This window comes from Hordeum vulgare, chromosome 1H (assembly GCF_904849725.1).
Source record: "Hordeum vulgare subsp. vulgare chromosome 1H, MorexV3_pseudomolecules_assembly, whole genome shotgun sequence".
Lineage (NCBI taxonomy): Eukaryota > Viridiplantae > Streptophyta > Magnoliopsida > Poales > Poaceae > Hordeum > Hordeum vulgare.
This window is the reverse complement of record NC_058518.1, coordinates 234561599-234582920: the sequence shown is the minus strand read 5'-3', so window position 1 is coordinate 234582920 and position 21322 is coordinate 234561599.

The following is a 21322-nucleotide window of genomic DNA, read 5'->3' as shown; positions in this document are numbered from 1 at the left end:
CTGAGGAAATTCGACATGCATGAATGCAAAGGTGCCAAGACTGCAATGCCTACCAACGGCCACCTCGGCACTGATGAAAATGGTAAAGACTTCGATCAGCAGGTATATCGTTCTATGATTGGCTCTTTATTGTATCTATGTGCATCTAGGCTAGATATAATGCTTAGTGTTTGCATGTGTGCACGTTTTCAAGCAAAACCGAAGGAATCACACCATAAGGCTGTGAAACATATTCTTCGATACTTAGCTCACACACCAACACTAGGATTATGGTATCCCAAGGGCTCCAATCTTCATCTGGTAGGGTATTCTGATTTTGACTATGGTGGTGACCGTGTGGATCGCAAGTCAACTTCTGGCACATGCCATTTCCTCGGAAGATCACTAGTTTGCTGGTCCTCAAAGAAGCAGACCTGCGTATCACTCTCCACTACCGAAGCTGAGTACATTGCTGCTGGTTCTTGCTGTGCTCAATTGCTATGGATGAAGCAAACCCTCAAGGACTACGACATCAACATGAAGAATGTGCCTCTCTACTGTGACAATGAGAGTGCTATCAAGATTGCATACAACCCAGTACAACACTTGAAGACCAAGCACATCCAGATTCGTCATCATTTTCTTCGGGACCATGTCCTCAAGGGCAATATCCTCATCGACCATGTGAAGACTGATGATCAACTGGCAGATATCTTCACTAAGCCCTTGGATGAGAAAAGGTTTTTCAAGTTGCGGTGTGAGCTAAATATCTTAGAATCTTCAAATGTTTTGTAAAAACATGCACGCATCCTAACACTTATGCAAAGTTGATGACTTAGATGTGCAACACATGATGAATCTATTTTCTTCAACTAATGAAGAATGTCACTATGAATGTGAAGAAATTAACGAAGAAATTGATTCTCAGGGACCTACGACAATTGTACGCAACGTCTGTAATCAACATTCTTATATGGTGGGTCATGCCACCGCCCAATGTGAAATTCCTCAAGTTGATTTTCTTCAAATGTTCAATTTCCTCAAAATGTGTTTTTCTTCAAAACAGATGTTCTTCATTGTGATGATTTATCACAAAATCTTCAAAAACACTTGATGACTTTCATTTTGACTAGATAGACTGTGATTTCAAGTCCTCAACAACATTCACTTATTGCTATTTCTTCAAGTTGATATTTCTGCTAAGTGAATGTGATCGGACCCTACTTTCCCTCTATGCTATACTCATCCAGTCTATTCAATTCTTCATATGCGTTCTACTTGAAACTTTGTTCAAAATCCTCACTGCGTCCTTGTGACTTTTGGAATTTCCTCAGTGATGAAATTCTAAAAATCTCCTATTCACCCCCTCTAGTCGATATAACGCACTTTCAGAAGGACCCAACCCAGACCCTCCACGAGAAGACTTCGAAGACCACTTCAACACCCTCGAGGAGGAAGACCACCTGCGACTATAGCTTGTCTGCCTTAAGGGAGTCAAGGACTTCCCTGTCAGTAGGGAGCTACGCGAAGGCCTTGACCCTTTTGTACTAACGCGAGACATCTAGATGTCACTAACCGGCTTGAGCAGCTCGAGACCAAAACCCAGACACTATCTTGCCACGCATTCCTACCTTAGAATGCACAGTGAACAAGTATCCTTCGTTCTTAAGCTAGCACCATAACCATGAGGCCATAAGAAGGACCATTCTCGGATATGAGAGTATTAAAGTAAGGTTGTTGTGATGATGATAGTTGTCTGGAGGATATAGCTAGACTATCTTGGTGGATCATGAGACCCTTATAAAGGTAGGCGAATTTGGTGGAACAAGTTGATATAGTAGCATAACCTACATATTCTTGGAGTAAACTTGGATTCAATAGGACGATTATGATTGCGAGAAATAGTTCTTTGTGGTATAATTGACTTTATCAAGTAGTTTACATGATTTGATGCTTTTACCATAATGACTTAGAGTATCGAGCAAGAGTTCTTATTGGACTTGAGTTTTGGATTTAAATAGGTAGTCCCAATAGACTATTAATGATGTATGTGGCCACATGGTTTGGAGTAAATTGGATCTAGCCCGATGATCTCGATCATGATACCATGTTTCTCGGTGGATAATGAGTGCGTATACTTGGAGTTATCGAATTGATTTACGAACCTATGTGAAATGGCCTTGGAGATTAGATGGCCATGATATTGGAAATTGGTGGATATATCGTGACGTAATCCTTGCAATAATATGTGAATTATGAGGACTCTAAGTGATCCTGTAGAACCCCATCGACATTGGATTTGTAGAGTGATGAGTCCGGTGGTGATCGATCGGATTGATGGGCCACTTGATCGGATTCATAGAAAGGAAACAAGATCTTGGATTTGTACACTAAGTGTTCCCTTAATGTAGAACTGCAGTACCCTGTCCATTGGATGATCTAGCAGGACATTGGATTTGTAGCATCCCAGTTGAAGCTTAGCAGCTTGTATGCTTCCCCGAGGTTCCCGCATAGAAACACATGTGCAATGTATGTTGTGTGATACTTGTGGTGTTTGGGTTTAGTCCTTCCCTCAACTCTGGAGTTCCTTTTGCCCAGAGTTCGAGGTCGGACTATTGGCATCTAAGGAATGTGCTTAAGGATAAGATGATAACTATTCACCCACATCCTAAGTTCCATGAGACCCTAAAGCTTCACCAAGCCATAAGGTGGTCGGATTACGACCATAGAAAACGACTCTAAGTCGTTGGAATATGGCCAGTACTCCACCGACCACCACCCATCGTGTCCATGACAAACATGGGCATGAAGAACTAGATCGTGTTGGACCCCGAAACCCGCGGCCAGTGACCACCCATAGCAAGCTCCCGTTCTCCTCACCTGTCTCATGAGCACCGTGCTTATGTCCTACCTTGGAATGCACTTGCAAGCCAGAACCTTGCACGAATTTAGTTCACCAAGCCCCGTCCCTCGGTCAAGCCTAACTTATTGCCAGAACCCGCTCAGTCAGGCTAGGACGTGTGAAGCATTCGAAGATGTATCATCAAGCACCTCAAGACCCACAACAGCAACATGGGGACATGAAGACTACCTCCGACTCAAGATTTTGTATCTCTCCAACCCCTAGCCTAGAAATCTCGCGGACGAGATTTTCTTAAGGGGGTAAGGTCTGTATGACCCTGTGTTTATCTTTCCTAACTAATTTACTTATTTCAAAAATTACGACCAATTAAATTTTTTGTGAACGCTTGTGATGCTTGAAGTGACTCTTGTTTGCTTGCTTGCTTGTATGCGTGTGTTTGATTCTCAATAATTCCTGTTATTCTCCAGACTCACCTTCTTAGCCCAAAACCCTTGCCTAATGATCATGCCATGTGTTTAGGACGAGTAACTATTTTACCAAATATTTTTTTCACCAAAAAAAGCATTTCTTTGAATTAAGCTTTCAAAACTCATGAGATGGGATTTGTACCACAAGTTCTCAAATTAAGGTATTTTGCATCAATTATTTTATTTAAAACCCGTTATCAAAATGGCTTACCAAAACCCTAATATTATTATTTTAAAAGTTATTTTACTATTTTCTTTAAATGCCTTCGTGTGAGGCGAGAAATGGTCTCTTATGAAAGAAATTTATTTTTATTGCTTTCAAAATATTTGAGGAAATTTAGGGAAACGAGTGGACATATAGATGAGTTTCAACACATGGTCATGTTCAAAATATTAGGCAAACCTCTTCAAAACCCTTCCTGCCTATCTCAAGATATTGGAATATTTCTATAAGGAATATTCTCAATAATTTCCTCTAAAATTCTAGCATGTCACATATGCTATATGTGATGATCTTGCCAAGTTGCATCTCAATCGAGGTTGATTTGATCCCCCAAATTATTCGAAAACCCTATCTGTCCAGATCCAAATTTGAGCAACTCTACATTGTCAAGTATATCCTATTGTGCTCAAATTTGGTAGACATGTTCTGATACTCCAAAAATGCATCCACACCAAGTGGTGCATCATGGAGAATAGAAGAACTTGTCCCAAGCCCCTCAAAACCCTCTCTGTTGATGTCTGACTTTGGGAAACTTTACATTATGAAGTTTCTCCAATTGACCCCAAACATTTTGGGCATGCTTTAATGCTCAAATGATGCCCCCCACAACAAATATTGGATTTGTGGGAATTGATTTGAATAGCTTTGTAAGCAGAAGGCCACTTCTGCCCATTTCATGGGTTTTCCAAGTCTGCATTGGAAATCTTCTCCACCAAATCCCAAATTTGGTGTCCAAGCTTATTTTCATCTATTATTTGATTTTGTTAAGTTTCATATCCATTGAAGTTCATATGGTTGCTCTGACACTCATCAAACACCTTGTGTGCACTCACCAAATTGCCTCCTTTGACCCCTTCCACCTTTACCCTTGAGCTCAACTTTCTACCACAGCCTTCCCTAGTTACGTTTTTACTCCAGTAACTTTTCCATGGCCACTGGACAATTATTGGAGGGAGACCCCTTGTGGCTACCCTTCATTTTCACCATGGCAGCACCCTTTTTACCTCTTTTCCTATACTTCTGCTTAAGCCAAAGCCCCCACCTCTTTCCAGAGAGTCCCTAGCATCACAAGGCATCATTTCAAACCAATATATGGCATGCTCATGTAGGAAAAATGAGCAACACATCTACAAGTTGATTTCTGGCAGAAATGTAGCTTTGTATAACAAGTACTAGCTACACACCACTGCCTGATCTCAAACTTGGCATTGTTGTAGTCCTTCCATTTATAAGACTGGTACACATGGTTTCACCCCAAGTATCCCCCACTGAAAACCACTTTTGCCAGCCCCTAGTTTCCTGTTGCAAATTTAATCACATTCAGAACCCCACCTAGCCAGCTCCAATTTGGTCCAAACTCCACCAGTGCATTGTGGCACACATGCCTTGCATGTTTAATACCTTCGCGTGGACAAGGGGTGGCCTAGGACACCAAGTGGGGTGGTGACCACTTCCTTGGAGTTCAGAAATGGTGCTCTGCACCTTGTTTCTTTCCTCGAGACCATTTCTAGCCGAACCAACTTGTCTAAGCCTGTCTCAGCATCTTCTTTTGACCGTTCCAAGCACTTCCCATCTCCAGCTTGCTTCCAAGCCCTTCCAGGGGTGCGTGGCGTCCATGCACAGAGAGCTCTAGAGAGCTCCCGAGCTCTCTCTTCCTCTCCCCCTCCATTTTACCTATCTCCCCGAGCCTCTACAACTCTTGCATCTCTCCCCCTCTCCCTTGGGCTCCTACAGAGCTTCTCCTTGAGCCCCCTCTCCTCCCAAGCACTCCCTTATCCCCCATGGCCGTGGGGTAGAGCTTCGGCCTCCTCTCGAGCCCGAGCTAGCCAACTCTCCCCCTCGCCTCTAGCCCCTAGGGACCCTCCTAGCCGGTGCAACTCCTCCCATCTCTGCCTCCTTCCTCTTAGGCGGCCGAGGCGCCCTCCTCCTCGGCAGCCGAAGCCGGCTCCACCGCGGCCAAGGCCCTGCTCGCCCGAGTAGTTCCCGTGCGGGAATAGGACCCCGGACTGATGCGACTGGCTGCCCCGAGCACTCTGGTGGCCGGCGCACCGCCGGGGGGTGGGGTGGGGGGGGGGGGGTGGCCGGAACCGCCTGGGCAGTTCCTCCCTTGATCGGCCCTTCCTCCCTACCTCCCCTGCGTGCGAGCAGGAGGTAGGAGAAGGTCCTGGCAAGGGGGCCCTCCCTGTAAGCCACACCGAGGCGGGCCCAATGCGTTAAGTGGAGGCGGATCCCTTCATGTATGCCTTTCCGCAAGGGAAGTGCATTCTGGGGAATGCTCCATCGACGTGGCCCTCTACTCGCGCCAGAGAGCCGCTGGGCCGGCCCAACTCCTCTCCAGCGCCCTGGCCGCAAGATAGCCCGTGTGGCTGAGTTCCTTTTCTCAATTTTGTTTTGGCAGAAATTCATAAATCCATATTTAAATCATTCTAACTCCAAAAATGTTGATTCAAATTCCTGCACGTTCCTAAAATTCAGGGCTATCGAAATATGTGCCTTGCACATTTTTCCAAGCAACTTTTATGTTGCAATATTATTCAAATGTAGATTTAAATGCTCTTAGCCCACCTTTCAAAATTCCTACAACATTCAAATAAACTCCAAATGGAGTAGTGACAAATTCTAGAGAATTTTAATATCATTCCCTATTTTTAGAGCCTTGGTCAACATTTTTATTTGGCATATTTCTGCTGCCATAAATAAATAGCTCCCTTTTGCTATTTATCCCATATTAGAAAATCCATAGAATATTCATACCAACTCCAAATCCAGTGAAAGAACTTCCTAAATATTTCTAAAATTATTCTCTATCAAATGAGTGCCTCCACTCATTTTTATCATGATATTTCTGTAGGCTCCTTCAAGGACCACCTATCCTCCCTTTCATCCATTCAAAAATCCCTCATGATCCAACCCCATGTAGCAAGCTTCAGGTATTTTTGTGTAACACCCCAAAAATCGGGTTATCGATTTTTGTGCTGTTATTCCTTCTGAACTTTTCTCTCCCAAATTTTTCCTCTGGAATTTCGCAAATGACCAGGTGAATCCAGTCTACCCTCAACCTCTTAGTGCTTTTCCCATGTACTTGTGCCAGCTTGCCCTTGTTCAGTAAACCCTGAACCTCTTTCAAACCCTGGTTCCGAAATATTGGAACTAGAAATCCTGCCCCTGTGTTTACAAAGGAGCTACCATTTCCCTTGCTCTGTTAATCCTCCCAAAATTTCCAGAGCTCCTTCTACCCTCATAATCCCTAGATGTGCAAAAATATTGCCAAGTTATATGCAATATTTCACATTTAGAATTAATTCATCTTTCTGCCTTTCGGAGGAATTAAATCCAAGAAAATACCTATCCATCTCCCACGGTCATGAAAACTTGTGGAGATATTCCTTGTGATCATATTGAGCTCTCATGAAAAATTGGCCATTACTAATTGGGGAAAATTGCCTTTTTCCTATTTAAAGCCAATATTCCAATTTGGGGCCTTTCCAAAGGAACTACCATTTTGGTAGCTAGGAAAAATCCCAAATAATTTGTGGAGATTTTCATGTCCATATATTCACCATTTCCATCAAAACATCAAGTTCCACAATTCAAAAGTTGAGCACAACATCCCTTTGCAAATTCTGCCCAGATTTCCTATTTGCAGAGGAAGTGCTTGATTTGTTGGTCCTGTTGGACTGAAATATTTCAGGGAAGTTCATTATGATAAATTACCCTTGTCCACAAAATTGTATCCCATTCCGTCTAGCCATTCGCCCGCAGAAAATTATCCAAGTTTTTGTCCAGATTGGAGCATTGTGAAGGAAGTACCATTTCTACTCATGCAAATGGTATGAAATTTTTACAGTGCCTCCATATGCCTAAATTATTGGTCTCCACCAAATTTGAGCCATTTATATCTAGTTATTTGATCCCAGCATAATCTTCTTTATTTCTGGTCAGATTGCGAGGTTACAAAGGAAGTACCCCGTAGTCTTATTTGTTTGTGCTGTATTTTTGGCTAAGATACTCACTTTAGTAGATGATCAACCCCTGCCAAAGATCAGGCCAAGAGGTGCACTGTGGTGGCCACACCACAACACAAATAGGTTGTTGTTGGCAATTGTTTGGCCTTGATTCAGTCAAACGAGTGCTCTCTAGTGTTTTCTAGACGCATAGTTCAACTCGGTGAAGTATGGAGAAGACCCTAGACATGGTTTGGCTGCAAGTGGAGTGTGGCAATGTCGTGGAAGCGTGGTGACCACAGGCAGAGCATGCCAAACCGAAGGTCTGTGCAATGAAGTTGTCGGAAGCGCGTCTCCAACAAGCTCCAGCCTGTACAGGAGTGTCATGGAGGTTCCCATGGCGTGCATGAACCCTCAAGAGACCTCTTCCCCTCGCCCCCTTGCTCCTGGAGGCATCTGCAGCCATGGATTCTCCACCGGAGCTCTGCCACGGCAGCAAGCTTCGAGCAGCTCCATCTGGTGTCGTCTAGCCCCTCCCCTCGGCTATAAGAAGCCTGCCCCGACCCCCTGCCGTCGACGAGCAAGCCCCAGCCCCTCCCCAAGCCCTCCATTGCTCCCCAATGGCCGGAGCATCACCGTCGGACCCCCATGGAGATGCAAGCGCCAGAGCACTCCCCCTCTCCTCTACCCATGGTCAGAGCCTCCCTAGGCATTGGCGAAGCCGCCGTCGTCCTCAGAACCCTCGGGGAAGCACCACCGGAGCGACACCACAGACGCCCGTACGCCCTCGCGTTTTGGTCAGTGGGGAAGGTGCTGCCCGCCGGCTCCCGACGCCTTTCGACCTCCCTCGGGCGCGTAGAGGAGCGCCGGAGCGCCCACGCTTGCCTGCCGGCTCTTCCGTGGTCGCGAGGCGACGGCAGCACCGACGGCCGAGCGCCCCCGCTCCTCCCCTATTCTGTGTCGCGTTTGAGAAGAAGGCAAGAGGTGGAGAGAGCAGATAAGGCGGGGCCCCCATGTTGGTCAGACAGAGAGAAGTCAACTGGGCCCGTGGTCAGGTTCAGTGGAAGCGTATTTTCGATAATATGTTTTCCAATTTTAAAAGTGTACTTTGCTTCGGCCTGGAGCCTGAATATGTTTTCTCTAAATTAAAAACGTACTTCAGCAAATGCGCTTTTAGTTTTAACCAGTCGACCGAATCTGCTATATTATAAACGTTCACTGGTTAAGAGCACAAATGGATAAGTTTTTATTTGATTTCCGCCTAACGAATGAACGTTCGTATCTTCACGACCGTAGCTCTGATTGAGGTAAACCAACGCCCACTCCTTCGTCTCTTCGAGCCCGTCGTGTTGGTACCATTTTCGTACTGTTTTCACAGTGAAAATTGACCATTTTTCCCTTGCCCTCCGATTGAGCCCTCCGAGAAGGGAACTTCTGTGGCAAATCTTTCCAGCGTTTTATCACGCTTCTTCCCGGCATATTCATCGACCCCCACGCAAGCCAACCTCTTATCATGAGCTCCGGACTTGCATGATGACTTTGCTTGCACCCTGTGTGGGTATCGTAGTACATTTAGATCATCTGTTAGTTTGCACTTGCATGCACGTGTTATGACATCCGTATTAGATGCTAGCATTACTTTTCATCCAATGCCAAGTCTTGTTTACATATTATCATGGTAATAATAATATTGTTAATAACATTGACATGTTAGTACTAGGGTTTGATCTCATGACATGATTGTCAGCACTATTGTTTTGCTATGCTATTGTTTAGCACTTATACTTGTTGAGGTAATGGTACGATAATGGATAGGTTGAGTTGAGTTAACAAATGTAACCTAGTTGGTTGATCTTGAGTCACCTGTCCGGGCTTACCCATGCAACCACATTTACCGGTATGGGACGACCTTGACTTGGTCTGATTGCGTGATCTTTCACCGGTACCTCCAAAGAGGGAGGTCTATGCACGTGTGCTACCCTGATCAGTTAGCAAGTGATAACCCTGTGAGCCAGTTGAGTTTTTTGTGTCGGCGTCCCCGTTTGGGACAGTTTAGTTTGGACACGATGGTGGCAGGTGTCATCAGGACACAGGGCCACCTAGGGCAGGACTCCGGGGGAGGATGAATGCCGGTGGTACGATGGAAGAGTCACGGGTCAGACAAGTTCCATTGGAAAAAACACTGGTCCACTCGAATGGGATTACGAGGTCAGTGCTCCATGGTGTGGGTAAAGTGTGCAACCTCTGCAGAGTGTAAGAATCTATTCGAATAGCTGAGTCCATGGTATTGGACGGCCCGTCCATACCTCACTAGGTGGTCAACCATAACAATGATAGCGATGATGGAAGAACTCATCTTGTTTGGACATCAAAGGATGTCGGGAATATGATATGTTAGCCAAGAGATGGCTATATAATGAGTGGTCGGATGACCATATGATTTGGATGGGATTTGGATCCGTTCAGGTTGGATTACGAGTATATCGAGAAGAGAGTAAGTTGGTATCCGGTAACTGTAAGTACCTCAAGTACCTAGTGTGATCATTACCATGCTATGTAGATTAGATGCTTGATCCATGTTGTGCCATGCTTGATCCATGTTATGCTATGCTTGACCCATGTTTTCGTGTTAATTCCATGCCATGCTTAGAATAATTCTTATATAGCATAGGGCTTGCTTTGTTAGCTGCTTGTTTGGATGCTATGTATTTGGTTGTCTTGCGAGTACATTCAAAGTACTCACCTGGCCTTGCACGTGGCCAGTTGCAGGAGAAGATTCATCGTGCTAGATCGTAACCCAGCCTGTCTTGCGAGTTATGGAGCCCAGCCAGAGACGTCATTGCCGCTGAACCCAAACCTCTGCTGCCATTTAGTTAGCCTTGGAGTTATGTAATATTGTTGTAAGCAACAGTATTGCAATGCTCTATTACATTAATAAAGCCATTTTTGTGTGGAATTGTTGTATCATGTCTGTGATGTTCGTCTGGTCTTATCCTGGGGACTGGCGTGCGTCGTCCCTCTATCGGGGTGCCACAAGACTTGGTATCAGAGCCAGGCTGGCTGTAGGTTACCTTAGCACCAAGACCACCCTAGGTTCAACCGGTAGTGAGCCCAATAGATTTGACCCGTTAGTGGCATCCGACATGGCCACTATTGATCAATAGGCGGCGCAGTCGGAATGGACGTGTCCCTACCCAGTTGTCCGCCCCACCCAGCCACTCCAGATTGGACCATGACTCTACGAAGTTGTCGGCCGTGCCAGCATATCTTCTACCCGGCACGAGAAAGATCCACGCCATGCTGGTGTCTTCCAGCCCGACTGCCTATTTAAACCTGTCCCACTTGTGAGCCGCAACTCTCTCCATCCAGTAAGCCAGATCCCTGCAAGAGAACCCAGACTACTATCCCCAAACCAGCAGCCATGGCGAGTTCTTCCAAAACACCCACTTTCCATAGTCGAACTATGGTTGATGGTTATCCTGGATTTCCACCCATCCTTTCGAGTATGCTCACTCGAGCCCTTGGTCGTAGTAAGCCTCCAGTGTATCTGGTGTTCCAATCGGAACCCGTTCCCCATCTATGCTAATTATATGCAAAGGTGCATATCAACCTAGGTCAAGCAGCGGATGGGAAGCCCATGAATTTTCGTGGCAAACCCATGCCCACCCCTGTGTTGTCCGTCCAGATAGCTGCTGCGGAAGCCATCACCCGTCTTCATTTCCAGTTTCCGCAAGTGGCGGAGATGCAGGAGTTTCGCTATTTTCCCTCTATGTCAGACGCAGATTGCGATTTCTCTGGCGCAGTCGAAGATGCAGACCCAGAAATAGCTCAACTGGTCGAGTTTGCTGCTACCAGGGACTATTGCTCCCCGGCATTCTGAGAGAGTTCAAAGCCGTTGACCATGACACCACACGGGTTGTTACGGGAGCATACCGTGTGGCCCGTCAAGTTGCATCCCACGCCACCCGTTCCCTGTTGCCAAAGCCAGTGCCACCTTCGTAGCCAGCACCACTCTTGCAATATGTGGACCCATATCAACCACGCAACAACCACCCAAATTCCATTCAAGGAGCTATCCGGCGACTTCATCATCGGGATGTGTTCCGACAAATTCCCACTGCAGCTCCAACAGTTGAGCCCCAACCCATAGAGGTGTCCAACGATGGAGACGGAAGTTGGCTCAGCCTTCGTCCCCCAGGAGAGCCCCAGCAAGAGTAGGCCCAATTGTGGCTTCGACAGTGAGCGAAGCCAGGAGATGGTGCAAGTATGTGTGTTGCGAAGACTATTTCTTCGCCCGCGTCTAGGATTAGGACGTTGTGGTTTGGAGTGAGTTGTTCCTATTAGCTTCCTAGTAGGGTTGCGTGTTGTTGTGTGATTGTACTGCTTGCATTGCTTGTGCATGTGTGCTATTGTAATCTCATGTATGCTTGTTTGCTCTGTGTGCTTCGTTCATCTGTCACCCAGTTAAGTAGAAATGCTTAACACAGCTGGCAATGGATTCTTAACAAGATTCTAGTCAGTAGAGCACTTACACATAGTAACAACGGACTCGCCCAGAGTCCCTAATGAAACGCGAGCTGGTGTAGGTGTATATATACCACGAGTACATACACCCTCTAGCATGAAAACACCTCAGTGTAATTTGCTTGATATGATTCTTTCTTCTGCGTGCATTTTGCCACCATGTGCATTCTACATCTGCTTGCATATTAGTCTGAATAGGTTGCCTGTGAATTGTGTGAGCAATGTCTGCACACTGGTTGCAATCTTGGAGAAATTCTGAGAAATTCTATTGCAACATAGACCTTTACAACCTTTCAGACCAAGACCTAAAACTTGATGCTACCCCAGCACCCACTCATTGTGAATGTCGTTCAACGAAGAGCAACCAGCAGCATGTTCTCCACACTGGTAGAGCCCCGCTGACCGCACCACACTAACCGCAGACCCAGCGGCGCCTCTGTCACCGTCTTGTGTGACGTTGACAGGTCGCCCCTCGCCGCCACCGCCCGTGCTTATTCCGCCGGCCTGAGACGGCGTAGTTGACCCCCACCCACCCCTCTGGCAGCGGCATCACGACGATCATCGATGATCATCGTGCACAGTAGAAGTGAGCCGCCAATCAATGCCGCCAGTAGACCAGCCAGGAGGATCGTGAGCAGCTCCGACCCCACGTCCGCCGTTAGTGCCTTGCCTTGCACTCCTGCAACCAGAAGGAGAAGGAGAAGAGAAGGAAGAAGTGAGGTAGGGTGCAAGGTGGAAGAGAGAGGAAACCATGGTCGTTTTTATAGCCCCAGCCCGGTGTACGGTGAGCAGGTCCACAAGACTGCACGCTCCTCGAGCACCGGCGTCTAGGAGGCGAATCCGCGAGCAGTGCCGACCGGCGCTGGCCCGCGATGGGAGTGCTCTCTGCGTTGGCCTCGTGCACACCGTGCACTACCGTTGTAGGGTGCTTTACGCCCTAGGATCTAGGCGTGCGTAGTGCCTAGCCGCACTCCGGACAGAGCAAGAGCGAGGGAGAGCCGTTTGTCAGAGAAAGAAGGAAGAAGAAGGCTGCCAGTGGGCTCTGGTCCCACCTGACAGCGAGAGAGGCCACTGTTCATTGTGGTTCCCCAAGCATTTTTGGAAAAAAAATTCTGTTTTTTCTAAAATAACAGGGCTACCTAGTGACCCCTACCTGTGGAGTAGATCCCACAATATCCGTATCTCGATCTGGGTGTACCAGTTTTCGGTACTCTTAACCCGGCTGCTTTCAACCACAGGGTTAAGCCGAGAGGTTTTCATAGGAGGCATAGTAATATTTGTTCTACGCCAACCCTAGGAATCTCGAGGACGAGATTCTTCTAACGGGGGAAGGTTTGTAACACCCCAAAAATCGGGTTATCGATTTTTGTGTTGTTATTCCTTCCTAGCTTTTCTCTCCCAAATTTTTCCTGTGGAATTTGGCAAATGACCAGGTGAATCCAGTCTACCCTCAACTTCTCAGTGCTTTTTCCATGTCCTTGTGCCAGCCTGTCCTTGTTGAGTAAACCCCGAACCTCTTTCAAACCCTGGTTCCGAAATATTGGAACTCGAAATCCTGCCCTTGTGTTTGCAAAGGATCTACCATTTCCCTTGCTCTGTTAAGCCTCCCAAAATTTCCAGAGCTCCTTCTTCCCTCATAAACCCTAGATGTGCAAAAATATTGCCAAGTTATATGCAATATTTCTCATTTAGAATTAATTCCTCTTTCTGCCTTTTTGAGGAATTAAATCCAAGAAAATACCTATCCATCTCCCAAGGTCTTGAAAACTTGTGAAGATATTATTTGTGATCATATTGAGCTCTCATAAAATATTGGCCATTACTAAATGGGGAAAATTGCCTTTTTCCTATTTAAAGCCAATATTCCGATTTGGGGCCTTTCCAAAGGAACTACCATTTTGGCTGCTAGGAAAAATCCCAAATAATTTGTGGATCTTCTCATATCCATATATTCACCATTTCCATCAAAACATCAAGTTCCACAATTCAAAAGTTGAGCACAACACCCCTTTGCAAATTCTGCTCAGGTTCCTGTTTGCAAAGGAAGTGCTTGATTCCTTGGTCCCCTTGGACTGAAATTTTTCAGGGTAGTTCATTATGATAAATTACCTTTGTCCACCAAAATTTATCCCATCCCATCCAACCATTCTCACTCACAAAATTATCCAAGTTTCTGTCCAGATTGGAACATTGTGAAGGAAGTACCATTTCTACTCATGCAAATGGTATGAAATTTTTACAATGCCTCCATATGCCTTAATTATTGGTCTCCATCAATTTTGAGCCACTTTTATCTAGCCATTTGATCCTCGCATCATCTTCTTTATTTGTGGTCAGATTGCCAGGTTACAAAGGAAGTATCCCTTAGACTTACCTTAGTAGATGATCAACCCCTGCCAAAGATACTCACCTTAGTAGATGATCAACCCCTGCCAAAGATCAGATCAAGAGGTGCGCTGTGGTGGCCACACCACATCACAAACAGATTGCTGTTGGCAACTGTTTGGCCTTGGTTCAGTTACACCAGTGCTCTCTAGTGTTTCCTAGATGCATAGTTCAACTCAGTGAAGTATGGAGAAGATCCTGGACATGGTTTGGAAGCAAGTGGAGCGTGGCAATGTCGTGGCAGTGTGGTGACCACACGCACAACATGCCAAACCGAAGCTCTGTGTAATGGAGTTGTCGGAAGCGCGTCTCCAGCAAGCTCCAACCTGTCCAGGAGTGTCGGGAAGGTTCCCATGGCATGCGTGAACCCTCCAGAGACCTCGCCCCCTCGTCCCCTTGCTCCTGGAGGCATCTGCAGCCATGGATTCTCCATCGGAGCTCCGTCACGATAGCAAGCTTCGAGCAGCTCCCTCTGGTGTCATCTAGCCCCTCCCCTCGGCTATAATAAGTGTGCCCCGAGCCCCTGGCATCGACAAGCAAGCCCCAGCCCCTCCCCAGGTCCTCCATTGCTCCCCAATGTCAGGAGCGTCACCGTCGGACCCCCATGGAGATGCAAGCGCCAGAGCACTCCCCCTCTCCTCTACCCATGGTCAGAGCCTTCCCATGCACTGGTAAAGCCGCCGCCATCCTCAGAACCCTTGGGGAAGCACCACCGGAGCGACACCACCGACGCCCGTACGCCGCCTCGCTCCGGTCAGTGGTGACGGTGCTGCCGGCCGGCTCTCGACGCCCTTCAACCTCCCTCAGGCGGGTAGAGGAGCGCCGGAGCGCCCACACTTGCCTGCCGGCCCTTCCGCAGTCGCGAGGCGACGACAGTGCCGGTGGCCGAGCGCCCCCGCTCCTCCCCTATTTCGTGTCGCATTGAAGAAGAAGGCAGGAGGAGGAGAGAGGAGATAAGGCGGGGCCCGCACGTCGGTGAGAGAGAGAAGTCAACCGGGCCTGCGGTCAGGTTTAGTGGAAACGTATTTTTGATAATACGTTTTCCTATTTTGAAAGTGTACTTTGCTTCCGCGAGGAGCCTTAATACGTTTTTTATAAATTGAATACTTCAGCAAATGCGCTTTCAGTTTTAACCAGCCGACTGAATCTGCTATATTATAAATGTTCACTGGTTAAGAGCAGAAATGGATAAGTTATTATTTGATTTCTTCCTAACGAATGAACGTCCGTATCTTCGGGATCGTAGCTCTGATTGAGGTAAAACCAACGCCGAATCCTTCGTCGCTTTGAGCTCGTCGTGTTGGTAGCACTTCCATACTGTTTTCACATAGTGGAAATTGATCATTTTGCCCTTGCCCTCCGATTGAGCCCTCCGAAAAGGAAACTTCTCCGAAAAATCTTTCCGCTGTTTTATCATGCTTCTTCCCGGCGTATTCATCGACCCCCAGGCAAGCCAATCTCTTATCATGAGGTACGGACTTGCGTGATGACTTTGGTTGCACCCTGTGTGGGTATCGTATTACATTTAGATCATCTGTTAGTTTGCACTTGAATGCACGTGTTATGACATCCTTATTAGATGCTAGCATTCCTTTTCATCTAATGCCATGTATTGTTTACATATTACCATACTAATAATAATATTGTTAATAACATTGACTTGTTGGTACTAGGGTTTGATCCCATGCCATGATTGTCAGCACTATTGTTTTGCTATGCTATTGTTTACTACTTATACTTGTCGAGGTAATGGTACGGTGATGGATAGGTTGAGTTGAGTTAACAAATGCAACCTAGTTGGTTGATATTGAGTCACCTGTTCGGGCTTACCCATGCAACCACATTTGCCGGTATGGGACGGCCTTGAATTGGTCTGTTTGCGTGCTCTTTCATCGGTACCTCCAAAGAGGGAGGGTTATGCACGTGTGCTACCCTGATGAGGTAGGCGGTGATAACCCTGTGAGCCAGTTGAGTTGTTTTGTGTTGGCGTCCCCGTTTGGGACAATTTAGTTTGGTCATGAAGGTGGCAGGTGTCATGAGGACACAGGGCCACCCAGGGCAGGATTCCGGGGAGGATGAATGCCGATGGTACGATGGAAGAGTCATGGGCCAGACAAGATTTGTTGGAGAAACACTGGTCCACCCGAATGGGATTACGAGGTTAGTGCTCCATGGTGTGGGTAAAGTGTGCAACCTCTGCAGAGTCTAAGAATCTATTCGAATAGCCGAGTCCACGGTATTGGACAGCCCGTCCAGACCTCACTAGGTGGTCAACCATAACAATGATTAGCGATGATGGAAGAACTCATCTTGTGTGGACATCAGAGGATGTCGGGAATATGATATGTTAGACAAGATATGGCTATATGATGAGTGGCTGGTTGACCATATAAGTTGGATGGGATTTGGATCCGTTCAGCTTGGATTACGAGTATATCAAGAAGAGAGTAAGTTGGTATCCGGTAATAGTAAGTACTTCAAGTACCTAGTGTGATCAGTACCATGCTATGTAGATTAGATGCTTGATCCATGTTGTGCCGTGCTTGATCCATCTTATGCTATGCTTGATCCACGTTTTCCTGTTAATTCCATGCCATGCTTAGAATAATTCTTATATAGCATAGGGCTTGCTTTGTTATCTACTTGTTTGGATGCTATGTATTTTGTTGTCTTGCGAATACATTCAATGTACTCACCTGTATTTGCACGTGGCCAGTTGCAGGAGAAGATTCATCGTGCTAGATCGTAACCCAGCAGTCCTGCGAGCTATGGAGCGTAGCCAGAGATGTCGTTGCCGCTGAACCCAGGCCTCTGCTGCCATTTAGTTAGCCTTGGAGTTATGTAATATTGTTGTAAGCAAGAGTTTTGTAATACTCTATTATATTAATGAAGCCCTTTTTGCGTGGAATTGTTGTATCATGTCTGTGGCGTGCGTCCGGTCTTATCCTGGGGACTGGCATGCGTCGGCCCTCTATCGGGGTGCCACATTTTCTTATGACCAAATAGATCCAAGAAAAATATAACTTCCATTTTTATAGCACTTTTTGTTTCCGCTTGTTGTGTGGCTCATTGTGTTGTTTCTGACGATAGTTGAAGGAGTAGGTGGAGTACTCGGAGTGGACCGGAAGACCTCGAAGACCCCAAGGACTTATGTGAGCAAAGGCAAGCATCCCTTTGACCATGTTTGAGCATATGTTATATTGCATGCTACTTTAGCAGATATTTCCGTTGCATGTGATCATAAGCATCGGTAAATCATTGAAGTGATGTTACCGATGGCTGCTCCGGAGCACTTGCATTGAGCTTGATCCTACCACCTATGAGGATCACGCTAATATCATGTTGACAAGTAAAGCTAGAATAGTAGTAGCATGAGCATGATGTTGGTATAAATCAAAGGTTAATGAAAACCCCATTGGGTGCCACTAATGCCTGAGGGTGATGATGAGTTAGGTGGCCACTTGTGGTGAAGTGGTGCACTAGGCATTTTGTGTGAGTATGGTTTCGGAAATGGGATTAGATTTATGATGTGTTGACCGTCCCAACCTTACATGTACGACCATGTTACCCCTTTATGGGACGGGGCTTTGTTGATTACTCTGGTCGATGCTAGCAAAGAGCCACATTACTAGTGGCGGGAGTGATGTGTGGTCACTCTCGTGATGGGGTCATGCCAGGTAGGGTGACTATGTCGTTTTTATGTGTTCCAGGCACACAGTTGGTCCCCGCATGGATGATACTGTCCAGAGTCGGTGCTTCTAAGACGTACATCATGTGGGCTGGGTACCAATCGAGTGGACCTCTTTGTCTAGTATCGCCAGGGGAAAGGCATTGTTCGGGTACTACCTCGGGTATGTTATATACCGCGAGTTGTGGATGACACGGAAGTTTCCCAGATCTCGTGGGTCCATCGTACTACCTCTGTAGAGTGTAAAACTATTCGAATAGTCATGTCCATGGTCAAGGACAGTTGGGTGGTGCTGCTTAAACTACGTCCAGTCGTTTCCGCATAAACCAAGTGTGTGTGTTTAGTGGTGTTCCTATAGAAGAGTTGATATGACCAAGTTTGGTGACTTGGCATATAGGGTGAACCCGGAGTGTTCAACCCTTGGCAGATATATTGATATCTGTAACCTGTTCTTCTAAACAACATCTAGCTTATGTTGCACACCCATGATCATGTTTATTCACAGTTAAGCTGCTATCCTCCAATACTGCATATTACTTGTTATCACACCAACTGCATTATCCATATCATGGGTTGTTTGTGAGTACATTCAAAGTACTCATTATCTTGCCACTGATTATTTCGTTGACCATGTATGAGAGAACATGATATGGTGAATGGTAACTTGGTGACGTTCTTGCAAGCTAGGACGCTTCCCGGTTAGAATGCCTGTAGGTTAAGGCTGATGGCACAGGATCACGTTTTCGACCAATATTTCCGCTTTGGCCCAGTTTGGTGTGTTGGCCTTCAAGGCCCTATATATGTAAATTTTTGACCGCAATGGTCATTTATTGTAACAAACGGTATGTATGGACGTAAGACTCTTAATATTCAGTATCATCAGCTGTAAGTCGGGGTCCCCACACGCAGGCTAGAGCATTAAGTCGTAACCTCTTTAGTTCATCAGCTGTCGCATTACGATCTCGCTCATGCCCTTCTCCAAACAAGTTACCTTGCACACCAACATGAATAACAGCCCAAACATGAGGATTAAAGCCAAGAATATGCATTTTCATGTTATGCTTCCAACTAGCAAAATTAGTTCCATCGAAATATGGACCTCACCGATGATAATTTCCCTCACTATATGCCATAATCTCCTAGGTTGTTAAACTAATGAAATGGAGACCAAAGCTGTGATACCACTTGTAGGATTGAAAGTATGTCTAGAGGGGGGGTCACTAGACTACTTGACAAGATATTTTTTTGCCTTTTCCAAATTCTACTTGAGAAACAGCTTTGGTAGTTGTAGCAGGTCAAGTACACCCTACACATGCAATTCTAATAGTATAGGAGTGGAAAGTAAAACATGCAAGTGTAAAGTAGAGGAGTAAGGTAGGGAGATCAAACGCATGAGGTTGGCACGACGATTTTTGGCATGGTTCCGATAGGTGGCTCTATCGTACGTCCGTGTTAGTGGAGACTTCAACCCACGGAGGGTAGCGGCTGCGAGAGTCCACGGAGGGTCCACAAAGAAGCGGCCTTATCTATTCCACCATGGCTTCCGTCCACGGAGGACTAGCCTTACTCATGGTAGATCTTAACAAACTAAGCGATCTCCTTGCCCTTACAAACATCTTGGTTCAACTCCACAACACGAAGTAGGAGGCTCCCAAGGGACACCTAACCAATCTAGGAGGCACCACCCTCCAAAAGGTAATAGATGCGGTAGATCAATGAACTCCCTGCTCTTATGCTTCTAAAGATAGTCTCCTCAACACAAATCACTCTCTCACATACATGGGTAGATGATGTTGATTTGGTGGAAAGCAGTTTGGGGAGGCTAGAGATCATGTTTCGAATGATAGGATTGGAATATCTTGTCTCAAGACATGAGTAGGTGGTTCTCTCTCAGAAAATGGATCTGGCAGTGAAATGTATGATCTGAGTGCTTCTCGCACAAATGACAGGTGGGTGAAGGGGTATATATAGGCAGCAGCCAAAATCCAACCGTTACACACAAAAGGGCAAACTCGGTAACACTGAAGTTGAAAACTCGGTGGTACTAATTAGCAATAAAGGTGTGAACTTTTGAATCTCTTTTAGACCGATATATGAAACTCGCTGGCACCGAAAAGGTGACTAATGGTCAGATGGCCAAACTCGGTGGCACCGATACTCAAACTCGAAAATTCCAATTTTGTGTATCTGGGGAACAAAATGTTGGTCACACTAAACTCGGTAGCACCGACTTAGTTTCGGTTGCACCGATTTGGTTGGAATGGCTAGGGTTTTGTTTGAGGTCAAACTAGGTGGGTCCGATATGAGAATGTTGGTGACACTGAATTTGTGTATGTGGATCTTGACAGAGTGGACATGAGGAAAAAACGACTGAGTGTTTTGGTGGCTAACTTTGAGCATTTGAGAAATTAGTTCATTTTACTACCTCACCCCCTTTTAATAGTATTGACTTTCCTATGGACTCAAAAGTGATTTCTCACAAATATAAAATGAAGAGTCTTCTAACTTGAAGCTTGAGCCAACATTATTCCTTTCTTGCATCGAGGGGCATCTCCACATAAACCTTAAGCCATAGCATCTTTTGAACTTTTTCTGAAATATACTTGGAAAGCATGTTAGTCCAATGATGGATATGTTGTGATCAATTAGCAAAACCACCCTAGGGACAAATTGTTCTTTCAAAGGCTTAAACAGTCGTTCCAAGAAGGTATTTTTGGGGACAGGGTCATGTTTGGCACCCATGCGAGCGAGGATATCGGCCGCCTGATTATTGTCCCTAGAGACGCGATGGAACTATAAGCCTTCGAACCGAGCTGATATTTTGAGGACAACATTCAGATAAGCTGCCATCTTGAATTTTTTTGTCAAATTCACCATTGATTTTGGAGATAGTGAGGCTCGGGTCTCCTCGTACCTCCAACCTTTGTACACCAATCGAGGTTGCCATTCTTAAGCCATGTAGCAGAGCTTCGTATTCGGTCACATCATTGGAATCAGTATACATGATTTGCAGAACATACTGAATGTTGTTGCTAGTGGGGGATGTATGTATAACACCAGCCCCTGGCCAACTAGTGTCTTGGAACCGTCAAAGTACATCGTCTAGTGGGAGTATGTGCTATACACTTTAGGGAGTTCGGCTTCCGTCCATTCTGCTAGAAAGTCAGCCAACACCTTAGATTTAATAGCTCAACATGGCTTGTACAAAAATTCAAAGGGTAATAGCTCGATGTCCCATTTAGCTATGCG